At 38.2% G+C, this 13,710-nt stretch overlaps 1 protein-coding gene across 1 annotated transcript in view; it reads right to left on the bottom strand.

Moving 5' to 3' along the window:
• The window catches only part of LOC129771848 (regulator of G-protein signaling 17), a 142,191-nt gene that overhangs the window by 32,905 nt on the left and 95,576 nt on the right, over positions 1 to 13,710 (bottom strand). The gene's annotated exons all lie outside the window — the stretch shown is intronic.

The raw sequence follows: 13,710 nt of genomic DNA, 5'->3' as shown, positions 1-13,710 counted from the left end.
TTCCCAACAACATTGCCATCATTGAAACAGATATCTTGATTTCGAGTTACATTTTTTTATAAAAGTCACAGGAGGGTTGTGTCCGAGACACGACCGCATAATTGAGGTAGAATTCCGTTAGGTTATCTGTTGATTTTGGATAATTACATCGTTAAAATCTTTGATAATGTTTAGGTGGACCTGAAAAGGGCCGTTTTGTTTGGTTGTTGGGTATTTGTTCATTCCACCAGTGTTTAACGGGTGATGATGACAGAAGGATGATAAACAGTCGTTGGATGGTGCGTATCAGATAAAGGATACCGAAGTGGAACGAGATATGATAAGAACCGCCCTCTATAATCCTAGACGAGATGCCTCTTGTGATATGTATTGATGAAATAAAGAAAAAAAAATCACCAATGGAATATAATATAATTAATAATACCGAACACAATTATCGATTTTTCTTATCAGTAAAAACATGTTACTTTAATATAGCGAAAATATATTTGAAATGGGAAAGGTAATTTTCTTTTATAATTTTTACTTTCTGATTGTTTATTCAACCCAATGCGAATTTTAATTGGACTAACAATACCTAATACTATATGTACTATATGTAGTGAAACTCTATGTTCTACGGGAAAGTGTTAACACAACGGCTATCGTATACAATTTTACACCTACCCTTGTGCTAAATTTTTCACAATACACGATCGGACATTGATATGGAGTTTCACGAAGCAACCAACATTAAAGTTCCAAATTTAAATTTTATTTGCTAGAATTATTCGTATCACTCTTCTTACTTGCAATATAAAAATGCCCCCGACTTTCATGTATTTGCAATGCCGATTTCCATCAGGCAGCTTGGTTTTGATGTCTCTGTTAGGGAACCGCCGCATATGTCGTCAATTTCGACCAATCAGAAGTGGGTATTTCCGTTAGGATAGGGGTTGAGATTTTTCAATTGTTTGATAGTTAGTTTAATGATATAAGTTACGGCCCATTCTGGCCCTACACAAATCGAGACAACCCAATCGATAAACACCGTCAGCAAAATCGCCCGCGAAACATCGCAGTCCGACGCACCATCAAATTCCAGCGGCGACCTGGATATTATCGCGGCGTCAACAACTCAGCCACGCGTGCACACAACCGCCGAAGTAAGCAGAACACATCCGGTCAACAACAAACAAATTTGCGGAAGCAGCAGAACATCAGGAGCACCATTCCATTTTTAATTGAATAAAGAAATCAGTTTCAATCAGACGACCGAATCGAATCGACGCATTTTTAAAAACTCTAAAAAGAAAGTCCCGGTCGTTTTTGGCGCAGTCGGTAGGATGCGCTAAGTGTTTTTTTTTTTTTTTTCTCTCCGTAGTGATCAAGTTTAGATACTCGTAGTAACCTGTGCGCGAACTATCATATTTAGGACTAAACTAAGTGATAGAACAAACATAGTGAATTATAATCAAAATCTGTGCATGAACTATCATATTTAGGACCAAACTAAGTGATAGAACAAACATAGTGAATTATAATCAAAATCTGTGCATGAACTGTCATATTTAGGACCGAACTAAGTGATAGAACAAACACAGTGCTAACAACGAATTCACCGAAAAAAAAAAAAAAAAAAAAAAAAAGAAACCAGGCGCATCCCCCCCCCACATCATCCGAGAAGATCCTCCCTTGCGGTTTACGAGCGGAGCTGAGGTGAGTGGCAATTCTACTATTAAAACTAAAAGAAACATTATCCCCTTTTAAAATAAATAAAATAACAAATACTATTAAAAAAAAAAAAAAAAAAAAAAAAAAAAATGAACCCCACAGAAACTAACAATACCAACATTCCTGAAGAGGAATTAATTCAGTCCACCGTTGACATGTTCAACAGGGCTGAAAAAGTGCTAAAGGCGATGCAAACGCCTCAAGCCATAAAGGAACTGCCTTGTTTTGACGGTAACCCCGTCAAACTACACGCGTTCATTAGAGCGGTTGAAAATCTAATGCCGTTCCTTAATACCATGATAAATACCCCATTCGAGAAAGTGTGGCTGCAATCAATACGTGCGAAAATCACGGGTGATGCAGACCAAATTTTAGAGATAAACGGTACTCCTTTGACATGGAGTGACATGAAAAATAATCTGATCGCACACTACAACGATAAACGTGATGCGGTCACATTAACGAGAGAACTGTTCCAGTTGCAGCAAACTGGAACGATTGAAGAGTTCTTCGGGTCGGTTCAGCAAATATTATCTTTGCTCGTGAACCACACGAATATTTCAACCACAGATGCTGATTTGAAAGAAGATCGCATCCGCACTCACACTGAAAACGCTTTACAAGTATTTTTAGCAGGGCTCAGGGAACCGATCGGTGGTAACGTGAGAGCCCGTCAGCCTAGAAAGTTGAAAGAGGCGTTTGATGCCTGCGTGCAGGAAAGAAATTTCCAAATGAGACACGGATTGACGAAACCAGATTTTCACAGACCACCCAAACCACAACCACCATTCATACCAAAACAAATAAACTCATACCCTAAACCTCAACATAGAAACTATCCACACCAAAATTTGCAGCAACCTCTTCGTCCCCCACCGAATGCTAATAATTTTAACAGACCGCAGATTCCCCCGCGGAATTATCAACAGACCTACCAAAACGTTTTCGCGCCGAGAGCAATGCACATGCCCAAACCCACACCGATGGAAGTGGATCCTTCCATCCAATCGAGGCGGGTTAATTATATGAACAGGCCACAGCAGAGGCCGATTAATTATCACGAGGGCACATACGAGCAAGAACAGTATAACGAGAATTACGACGAAGATGCTCAGTATTACGACCGTTTCGCGCATACGCAAACGGATGAAACAACTGCAATACAAGACAACCATGAACAAACAGAGGAAAACGAAATTACAGATGATCTAAATTTTCATCTAGCTCAAAGCTTTCAGATAGGCAGATGAGTAATTTTATCCCATATATTAAAATAAATACATCCAAGGGACCCCTTAAATTTTTGATTGACACTGGAGCAAATCAAAATTATATTAGCCCCAGACACATCAACATAGAATATTGCGGATATAGTAAACCACACAAGGTTCGGAATGTTAGCGGGACCCACACTATAAATCGATACACAAAATTTAATCCTTTCCCATTTATCCCACAAACAAAACCTCTCACCTTCCACGTTTTTGAGTTCCATCCTTTTTTTGACGGCCTGATTGGCTACCAATCACTCCAAGAACTTAAAATCGATATATTAACCACAACGAACGAGTTAAAATTCCCCTCTACCACTGTCCAAATGTTTAGGAAATATCCCGAACCTTCTTCTGTCTGTTTGAATTCCAATGAAACAAAAATAGTAAAAATAGGAACAAGTTTTGAGGAAGGCGATTTTCTACTGGAAAACGACGTAGAAATTCATCCATTTGTCAAAATTCATTCTGGACTTTACTGTTCACATGACTTTTCAACAAATGTCATTATAACTAATTACAGTAGGGAGGCGGTGGAAGTGAAAATTCCCCGAAATATTGACGCGGAACTGAATAATTTTGAATTTATTTCTTCCGAAAATAATTCAACCGAGAACTCCAGAAGCAGTGAATTATTTTCCCAGCTTCGGACGGATCACCTGAACGAAGAAGAGAAGAAAAAGCTGTTCCAATTGATTCAGCGCTATCATTCAATATTTCACCTTAAACCTGAAAAACTTAGTTTTACCAATGTGGTAAAACATAACATCGAGACAAAAGACGATATCCCTATCCACTCTAAAAGCTATAGGTACCCCTACCATCTTAAGGAGGAGGTCCAAAGGCAAATTAGAGAGCTATTGGAGCAAGGGATTATACGACCTTCAAACTCCCCTTGGTCGTCTCCTATTTGGGTTGTGCCCAAGAAGATGGATGCCTCTGGGAAGAAGAAATGGAGATTAGTCGTCGATTACAGGAAGCTTAACAGCAAAACAATAGACGACAAATATCCCATTCCGAACATCACCGAAGTTCTTGATAGACTTGGACGATGTAATTATTTCACTACACTTGACCTTGCATCCGGTTTCCACCAAATTGAGGTAGAGCCAAAGGATGTTCCTAAAACTGCGTTCAGCGTAGAATATGGCAAATATGAATACGTAAAAATGCCCTTTGGACTGAAGAATGCCCCTTCTACTTTCCAAAGAGTCATGGACAACGTGCTACGTGACCTAGTAGGCAAAATTTGCTTGGTGTATATGGATGACATAATAGTGTTTTCCACGTCACTACAAGAACATACAACTAATTTGACAAAGGTGTTTGATGCCTTGCAAAAGTTCAATCTGAAGATTCAGATGGACAAGTCAGAATTCTTACGTAAAGAAGTAGGTTTTCTTGGTCATATCGTTACGCCGGAAGGTGTTAAACCCAATCCGGATAAAATTCTGGCAATAAAAAACTGGCCCATACCAAAAACCGAAACAGAATTACGAGGATTCCTGGGAATACTTGGTTATTATCGGCGCTTCATAAGGGACTTTGCAAGAATAGTAAAACCCTTAACTAAACAACTCCGCAAAGGAGATACAAAAAAAATCACCGTTTCTCACACCGATGATTTTATTCAGGCCTTCAACAAATGTAAAACATTGCTCACTAGTAGCCACGTTTTACAATATCCCGATTTTAGTAAGCCGTTCGTACTCACAACGGATGCGAGTAAGTTTGCAATTGGGGCCGTGCTTTCGCAAGGACCAATCGGACAAGACAGACCCGTTGCATTTGCTTCGAGGACTTTGACTAAAACCGAGGAAAACTACTCGGTTATAGAAAAAGAGCTCCTAGCAATATCATGGGCATGCAAATATTTCCGCCCATACCTGTATGGAAAGAAATTTACCTTATTCACGGATCACAAACCGTTAACATATATGTTTAGCTTGAAGGATCCGAACGACAAAATGGTCAGATGGCGGCTCCGTCTCGAGGAATTCGACTACGAAGTGAAGTACCGTCCGGGCAAACAAAATGTTGTTGCCGACGGATTATCAAGAATCAAGACCAACGAAATAAACGTAAACGACACATCATCAGAGTCCGGAACATGTCATTCCGCAGACACCGATGATAGCGAATTTATTACGTCAACCGAATCGCCGATCAATTTCTTTAGTAATCAGATTATACTGAAGAAAGGCACGAATGACTCTACAGAATACGAAGAAGTATTCCCTAGAGTACATCGACGAACAATTACTCGCACGGATTTCACAGTAGTCAGGGTTTTAGATATATTCAAGGAATATATGAATCCAAAGAAGATTAACTGTATTATGTGCGACGAGTCTCTGATAAATATTCTGCAAATAGTCTACAGAAATTATTTCAGTCGCTCGAAAACATTCAAGATAAAAATTAGTCAAAAACTCCTTACAGATCTTCGTACCGCTGAAGAGCAGAACGAGATCATCAGGAAAACTCACGATAGAGCCCACCGCGGCGCTAAAGAAAACCAAGTCCAGATCTTACGCCAGTATTATTTTCCAGGCATGAAGCGACAAATTCAACGCTATGTGAATATGTGCGAAACATGTCTTGAAAACAAGTACGAGAGAAGGCCATACAAAATCAAACTATCCAAAACTGACATCCCAACCAAACCGTTTGAAATAGTCCACATAGATATTTTCATTTCACAACCCGACCTATTCCTATCCGCCGTAGATAAATTTTCCCGTTTTGCTACCTTAATTCCAATTAAATCCAGATCAATACCAGATGTGCGAGCAGGATTCGTCAAATTAATGACTCTATACAGCACACCAAAACACATAGTGTGTGATAATGAACCTGCTTTCAAATCTATTGAAATCCGATCCCTCCTTGAACGATTAGAAACCACCATCTACTTCACACCCACAGATCATAGCGAAACCAATGGAATCGTCGAAAGATTCCATTCAACATTGAGTGAAATCTTCCGATGCATTCGGGAAAAGTATAAAGACTTATCTACAAAAGAAATTTACAAGATAGCCACGAATCTATACAATCGAACAGTCCATACAAGCCACAATATGAAACCATTCGAAATACTCTTTGGGCACAGAGAGTTTGAAAGGCTACCAGTAGAAATTGAAAGAATATTTGAAAACAGACAGGAAATCGCAGACGAAGTTACCTTAGCACTCAATAAAACAGCAAAGAAAAATTTGGAATCAAATAATAAAAATAAGGAAGACGAACCCCATTTCGAGGAAGACGAACCTATCTTCAAAACTACTCAAGGTATTAAATCAAAGACAAGACCGAAATTTCAGAAAACAGTAGTGCGACAAAACAGAATCAAAACCATAATAGATCACAAAGGACGAAAACTGCACAAAAACAAACTAAAAAGGAAAAGAAAATAATCTCTCCAATTTCTCTTTTCACAGAATGAGGACTCAACTGATAGTGCTGGTAACCCTCCTTTATAGTACCCCATCCATCCATAGCTCATCTCTCCAAATTCAAGACCTCACAAATAACCCAGGACTCATCCCCATCCAATCAGGTATAGCCCGAATTAGAACCGGATCGCATAGAATCTTCCATTCAATAGAGCTGCTTGAATTCGAACCAACATTTTCAAAAGTTAATAAAATAATTCAGGATTTACAAATTTTCAAATACAAAGATCTATCAGAATTGCTTAATCAGAAATTTTCTAGAATACAAATAACATACGATAATTTATTACCAAAAGCTAGACAAAAAAGAGGACTATTCGATGCGTTAGGAAGCACTATTAAAATAGTTACAGGTAATTTGGACAACAACGATTTAATTAAAATAAATGAACAACTTGATGCACTATACAAAGGAAGTAATAAGCTCATAACAGAGAATAACGAACAAGTCCGCATTAACAAACAAGTGCAAGAACGAATAAATGTTATAATTAAGCAAATAAATGAGCAGCATAAAGCAATTGTAAAAAACCTGATTAAGCCTAGAGAAGAAATAATTAACACAAAAAATAACACATACCAAATCAATGTACTGAAGGAAATTTTCAACCTAAATCTCAGTTTAGACTTACTCAAAGACCAAATAGAGAACATTGCGGAAGCCATTCAATTAGCTAGAATTAAAATTATACCAAGAAACATTCTGACGACAGAAGAAATTGTGGAAGCAACACATATCTTGAGAAAAGATAACATTACAATCAACAATTTTGAAAAAACATACGAATATTTGGAATTAGCAGCTATAATTCAAAATACAAAAATTATATTCATTGTTATGATTCCTAGTTTTAAAAGTTCAAGTTACACCCGCCTGCTTCTGGAACCTGTTGCGAAGAATGGTAAAATGCTGAAACTGCCGTCAAAGAGAGCCATCATCTCCGATCAAGATACCTATTTCATAACTGGAAATTGCTACGAAGTCGAAGAAGAAACCATCTGCAGATCAAACGAGCTGATAAACGTCTCTGCAGACAACTGCTTCTCAAAGCTACTGAAAGGGTTCTCAGGACAATGTAGTTTCGTCGAGTCCCTTAACGAACCACAAGTCGAAAGAATTGATGATAATCATATCATCGTCAAAAGAGCTATCAATATTCCATTGAGCACAAATTGTGGAATGACAAGCAGGAACATTACTGGAACTGCGTTAATATTCTTCCAGAACTGTACTATTACTATCAACAACACAAGATACAATAACATTGAATTATCCGGCAAGGAACCACTTCTAATGATTCCACTAAACGGATTAGACATTGTCGAATCCCATTTAGAAACCAATGAAACCATTACCCTCGAAAAACTGGAGGAAGCACATTTTTTAACAAGAAAGAAGCTCGAAGTCTTGCATAAACAACAATTGCATCTCACTTTTGGAACATGGACTTTCGTAGTATTCCTAGCAATAGCAGTTGGACTTATGAAAACCCGTTACACATCATGCAAACCAAAACCAAACACTTCAACCAGATCCATCGAACCGGGACGGCTCGATCTTAAAGGGGGAGCAGTTACGGCCCATTCTGGCCCTACACAAATCGAGACAACCCAATCGATAAACACCGTCAGCAAAATCGCCCGCGAAACATCGCAGTCCGACGCACCATCAAATTCCAGCGGCGACCTGGATATTATCGCGGCGTCAACAACTCAGCCACGCGTGCACACAACCGCCGAAGTAAGCAGAACACATCCGGTCAACAACAAACAAATTTGCGGAAGCAGCAGAACATCAGGAGCACCATTCCATTTTTAATTGAATAAAGAAATCAGTTTCAATCAGACGACCGAATCGAATCGACGCATTTTTAAAAACTCTAAAAAGAAAGTCCCGGTCGTTTTTTATATATTATTTTATTCAATATAAAAAAATGTTATGGAGTGCCGAAATCGATTGACGCAAAAATTTCATCAATCCATCATGAAATGACTGAGCAATAAGCGTTTGAAATTGGACAATTTTCGCTATGTGCTCGATTCTCGATTTTCAATTTGTACCCCAATATGTTCCCGGAAGACGTAATCCTACGTCAAAAAACAGGAAGTGGGTTATATCTATGGTATAACCGCAAGGGTGACGTAGGACTCTCGTTGATATAGAGATCATTTGTATGAAGTTGAATCTGAATTCATTCTGAATGAATGAATATTTGGAGAACTTCGAAAACGAGAGCGTTACGTTGGAGGCACAAGGTTTTATGCATCCAATATTGGATACGGAAATATCCTACTGATGGGGAAGAATAATCTTCAGAAGCTATCCTGTTGATTGCGATTGATTGAAAAACCACAAAACCAAATGTATTTGGTCACAGTGTTACATGGATAGAAAACATTCAATTAAACTCTTTCACATGAATATATTTTGAAAATTCCCAGAGGAACTGGCAGATTATTTTCAGTAACGATTAGTTATTTCCACATTTTCCTCGATACTGGAAGCCCACCAGTGGTTAATTCCAACTCGATAACCACCTGTTAATAGCACTTGATTGAAACATATTTGGTCACAGTGTTACATGGATAGAAAACATTCAATTAAATTCTTTCACGTGAATATATTTTGAAAATTCCCAGAGGAACTGGCAGATTATTTTCAGTAACGATTAGATATTTCCACATTTTCCTCGATACTGGAAGCCCACCAGTGGTTAATGCCAACTCGATAACCACCTGTTAATAGCACTTGATTGAAACATATTTGGTCACAGTGTTACATGGATAGAAAACATTCAATTAAACTCTTTCACATGAATATACTTTGAAAATTCCCAAAGGAACTGGCAGATTATTTTCAGTAACGATTAGTTATTTCCACATTTTCCTCGATACTGGAAGCCCACCAGTGGTTAATACCAACTCGATAACCACCTGTTAATAGCACTTGATTGAAACATATTTGGTCACAGTGTTACATGGATAGAAAACATTCAATTAAACTCTTTCACATGAATATATTTTGAAAATTCCCAAAGGAACTGGCAGATTATTTTCCAGCAATGATTAGATCTTTCCGGAACTTTCTCGATGCTGAATGGCATCCTAACGAAAAGAGTTCTGCGCGTGTATGTGTCGATCCTTCGCCGTCCACCTCCTCCAGCACGTTAGGCAACGATGTTGTCTTGTCGATGTCCTCACGAAAAATGAATGTGTCTCACCACCAGAATATCGCTTAAGTATGCTTTTTGTGTGTGATTAAATCGAGAGAAGGTGTGGTTTACAATGGCAATTTGGAAGGCAAACTAGAGGGGAATGAACTCTCTGAGCTCGGAACTTTCGGCGACTGAGCAATAATCGATTGCGGGCGCATACAATATTGGATACGGAAATATCCTACTGATGGGGAAGAATAATCTTCTGAAGCTATCCTGTTAATTGCGATTGATTGAAAAACCACAAAACCAAATGTATTTGGTCACAGTGTTACATGGATAGAAAACATTCAATTAAACTCTTTCACATGAATATATTTTGAAAATTCCCAAAGGAACTGGCAGATTATTTTCAGTAACGATTAGATATTCCCACATTTTCCTCGGTACTGGAAGCCCACCAGTGGTTAATGCCAACTCGATAACCACCTGTTAATAGCACTTGATTGAAACATATTTGGTCACAGTGTAACATGGATAGAAAACATTCAATTAAACTCTTTCACATGAATATATTTTGAAAATTCCCAGAGGAACTGGCAGATTATTTTCAGTAACGATTAGTTATTTCCACATTTTCCTCGATACTGGAAGAAGCCCACCAGTGGTTAATGCCAACTCGATAACCACCTGTTAATAGCACTTGATTGAAACATATTTGGTCACAGTGTTACATGGATAGAAAACATTCAATTAAATTCTTTCACATGAATATATTTTGAAAATTCCCAAAGGAACTGGCAGATTATTTTCAGTAACGATTAGATATTTCCACATTTTCCTCGATACTGGAAGCCCACCAGTGGTTAATGCCAACTCGATAACCACCTGTTAATAGCACTTGATTGAAACATATTTGGTCACAGTGTAACATGGATAGAAAACATTCAATTAAACTCTTTCACATGAATATATTTTGAAAATTCCCAGAGGAACTGGCAGATTATTTTCAGTAACGATTAGATATTCCAACATTTTCCTCGATACTGGAAGCCCACCAGTGGTTAATACCAACTCGATAACCACCTGTTAATAGCACTTGGTTGAAACATATTTGATCACAGTGTAACATGGATAGAAAACATTCAATTAAACTCTTTCACATGAATATATTTTGAAAATTCCCAAAGGAACTGGCAGATTATTTTCCAGCAATGATTAGATCTTTCCGGAACTTTCTCGATGCTGAATGGCATCCTAACGGAAAGAGTTCTGCGCGTGTATGTGTCGATCCTTCGCCGTCCACCTCCTCCAGCACGTTAGGCAACGATGTTGTCTTGTCGATGTCCTCACGAAAAATGAATGTGTCTCACCACCAGAATATCGCTTAAGTATGCTTTTTGTGTGTGATTGAATCGAGAGAAGGTGTGGTTTACGATGGCAATTTGGAAGGCATACTAGAGGGGAATGAACTCTCTGAGCTCGGAACTTTCGGCGACTGAGCAATAATCGATTGCGGGCGCATACAATATTGGATACGGAAATATCCTACTGATGTGGAAGAATAATCTTCTGAAGCTATCCTGTTAATTGCGATTGATTGAAAAACCACAAAACCAAATGTATTTGGTCACAGTGTTACATGGATAGAAAACATTCAATTAAACTCTTTCACATGAATATATTTTGAAAATTCCCAAAGGAACTGGCAGATTATTTTCAGTAACGATTAGATATTTCCACATTTTCCTCGATACTGGAAGCCCACCAGTGGTTAATGCCAACTCGATAACCACCTGTTAATAGCACTTGATTGAAACATATTTGGTCACAGTGTAACATGGATAGAAAACGTTCAATTAAACTCTTTCACATGAATATATTTTGAAAATTCCCAGAGGAACTGGCAGATTATTTTCAGTAACGATTAGTTATTTCCACATTTTCCTCGATACTGGAAGAAGCCCACCAGTGGTTAATGCCAACTCGATAACCACCTGTTAATAGCACTTTATTGAAACATATTTGGTCACAGTGTTACATGGATAGAAAACATTCAATTAAATTCTTTCACATGAATATATTTTGAAAATTCCCAAAGGAACTGGCAGATTATTTTCAGTAACGATTAGATATTTCCACATTTTCCTCGATACTGGAAGCCCACCAGTGGTTAATGCCAACTCGATAACCACCTGTTAATAGCACTTGGTTGAAACATATTTGGTCACACTGTAACATGGATAGAAAACATTCAATTAAACTCTTTCACATGAATATATTTTGAAAATTCCCAAAGGAACTGGCAGATTATTTTCCAGCAATGATTAGATCTTTCCGGAACTTTCTCGATGCTGAATGGCATCCTAACGGAAAGAGTTCTGCGCGTGTATGTGTCGATCCTTCGCCGTCCACCTCCTCCAGCACGTTAGGCAACGATGTTGTCTTGTCGATGTCCTCACGAAAAATGAATGTGTCTCACCACCAGAATATCGCTTAAGTATGCTTTTTGTGTGTGATTGAATCGAGAGAAGGTGTGGTTTACGATGGCAATTTGGAAGGCAAACTAGAGGGGAATGAACTCTCTGAGCTGGGAACTTTCGGCGACTGAGCAATAATCGATTTCGGGCGCATACAATATTGGATACGGAAATATCCTACTGATGGGGAAGAATAATCTTCTGAAGCTATCCTGTTAATTGCGATTGATTGAAAAGCCACAAAACCAAATGTATTTGGTCACAGTGTTACATGGATACAAAACATTCAATTAAACTCTTTCACATGAATATATTTTGAAAATTCCCAAAGGAACTGGCAGATTATTTTCAGTAACGATTAGATATTTCCACATTTTCCTCGATACTGGAAGCCTACCATTGGTTAATGCCAACTCGATAACCACCTGTTAATAGCACTTGATTGAAACATATTTGGTCACAGTGTAACATGGATAGAAAACATTCAATCAAACTCTTTCACATGAATATATTTTGAAAATTCCCAAAGGAACTGGCAGATTATTTTCAGTAACGATTAGATATTTCCACATTTTCCTCGATACTGGAAGCCCACCAGTGGTTAATGCCAACTCGATAACCACCTGTTAATAGCACTTGATTGAAACATATTTGGTCACAGTGTTACATGGATAGAAAACATTCAATTAAACTCTTTCACATGAATATATTTTGAAAATTCCCAAAGGAACTGGCAGATTATTTTAAGTAACGATTAGATATTTCCACATTTTCCTCGATACTGGAAGCCCACCAGTGGTTAATGCCAACTCGATAACAACCTGTTAATTGCACTTGATTGAAACATATTTGGTCACAGTGTAACATGGATAGAAAACATTCAATTAAACTCTTTCACATGAATATATTTTGAAAATTCCCAGAGGAACTGGCAGATTATTCTCAGTAACGATTAGATATTTCCACATTTTCCTCGATACTGGAAGCCCACCAGTGGTTAATGCCAACTCGATAACCACCTGTTAATAGCCGCGCGTGTATGTGTGTGTAGCAATGTCTTCCCAGGGAACCGTTTGTGGCATCACTCTCCTCCTGATAGATTCCCTTCTGGCCTATGGTGCACAAACAGGCTCTTGGTGACACCGTTCATCCGCGCTTTCATGATAAATAAAGAGCTTCACCGCAACAGCGACAACATGCTCCAATCGCTGTTCAATTAGAACTGAGTGGATTTCCGAGCGCCGCTCGCTTATATACCGATTGGTGATTTCAATAGCCTGTTTTGAAAGCAATTTTAAGACTATTGAAACAAGTTTTTGGATCAAAAAGTAACAAGTATATAACGCGTAGACATTTTATCTTTCGAATGAAGTGTTTATCATACCATTTCGTTCAGTTGTTTAGGAGCTATTAACGCTCAAAATCTCGGTCTCCGGCGTAACGCTTTCGTTTTCGAAACTTTGATTTTACACCCCGGTATAGAAATGAAAGACGTAGTCCTACGTCAAAAAAAACATCGATGTAGTTGTTACGACCCACCACAGGCACTGTTCCAGACAAGGATAATACTGACGAGGCAACGAAGGGATAAATAATATTTTTTTTTATATTGCACTGTAGTTGCACTGTAGTT

This window comes from Toxorhynchites rutilus, chromosome 2, assembly GCF_029784135.1.
Source record: "Toxorhynchites rutilus septentrionalis strain SRP chromosome 2, ASM2978413v1, whole genome shotgun sequence".
In the NCBI taxonomy this organism is placed as follows: domain Eukaryota; kingdom Metazoa; phylum Arthropoda; class Insecta; order Diptera; family Culicidae; genus Toxorhynchites; species Toxorhynchites rutilus.
This window is presented reverse-complemented; position numbering and strand designations above follow the sequence as displayed.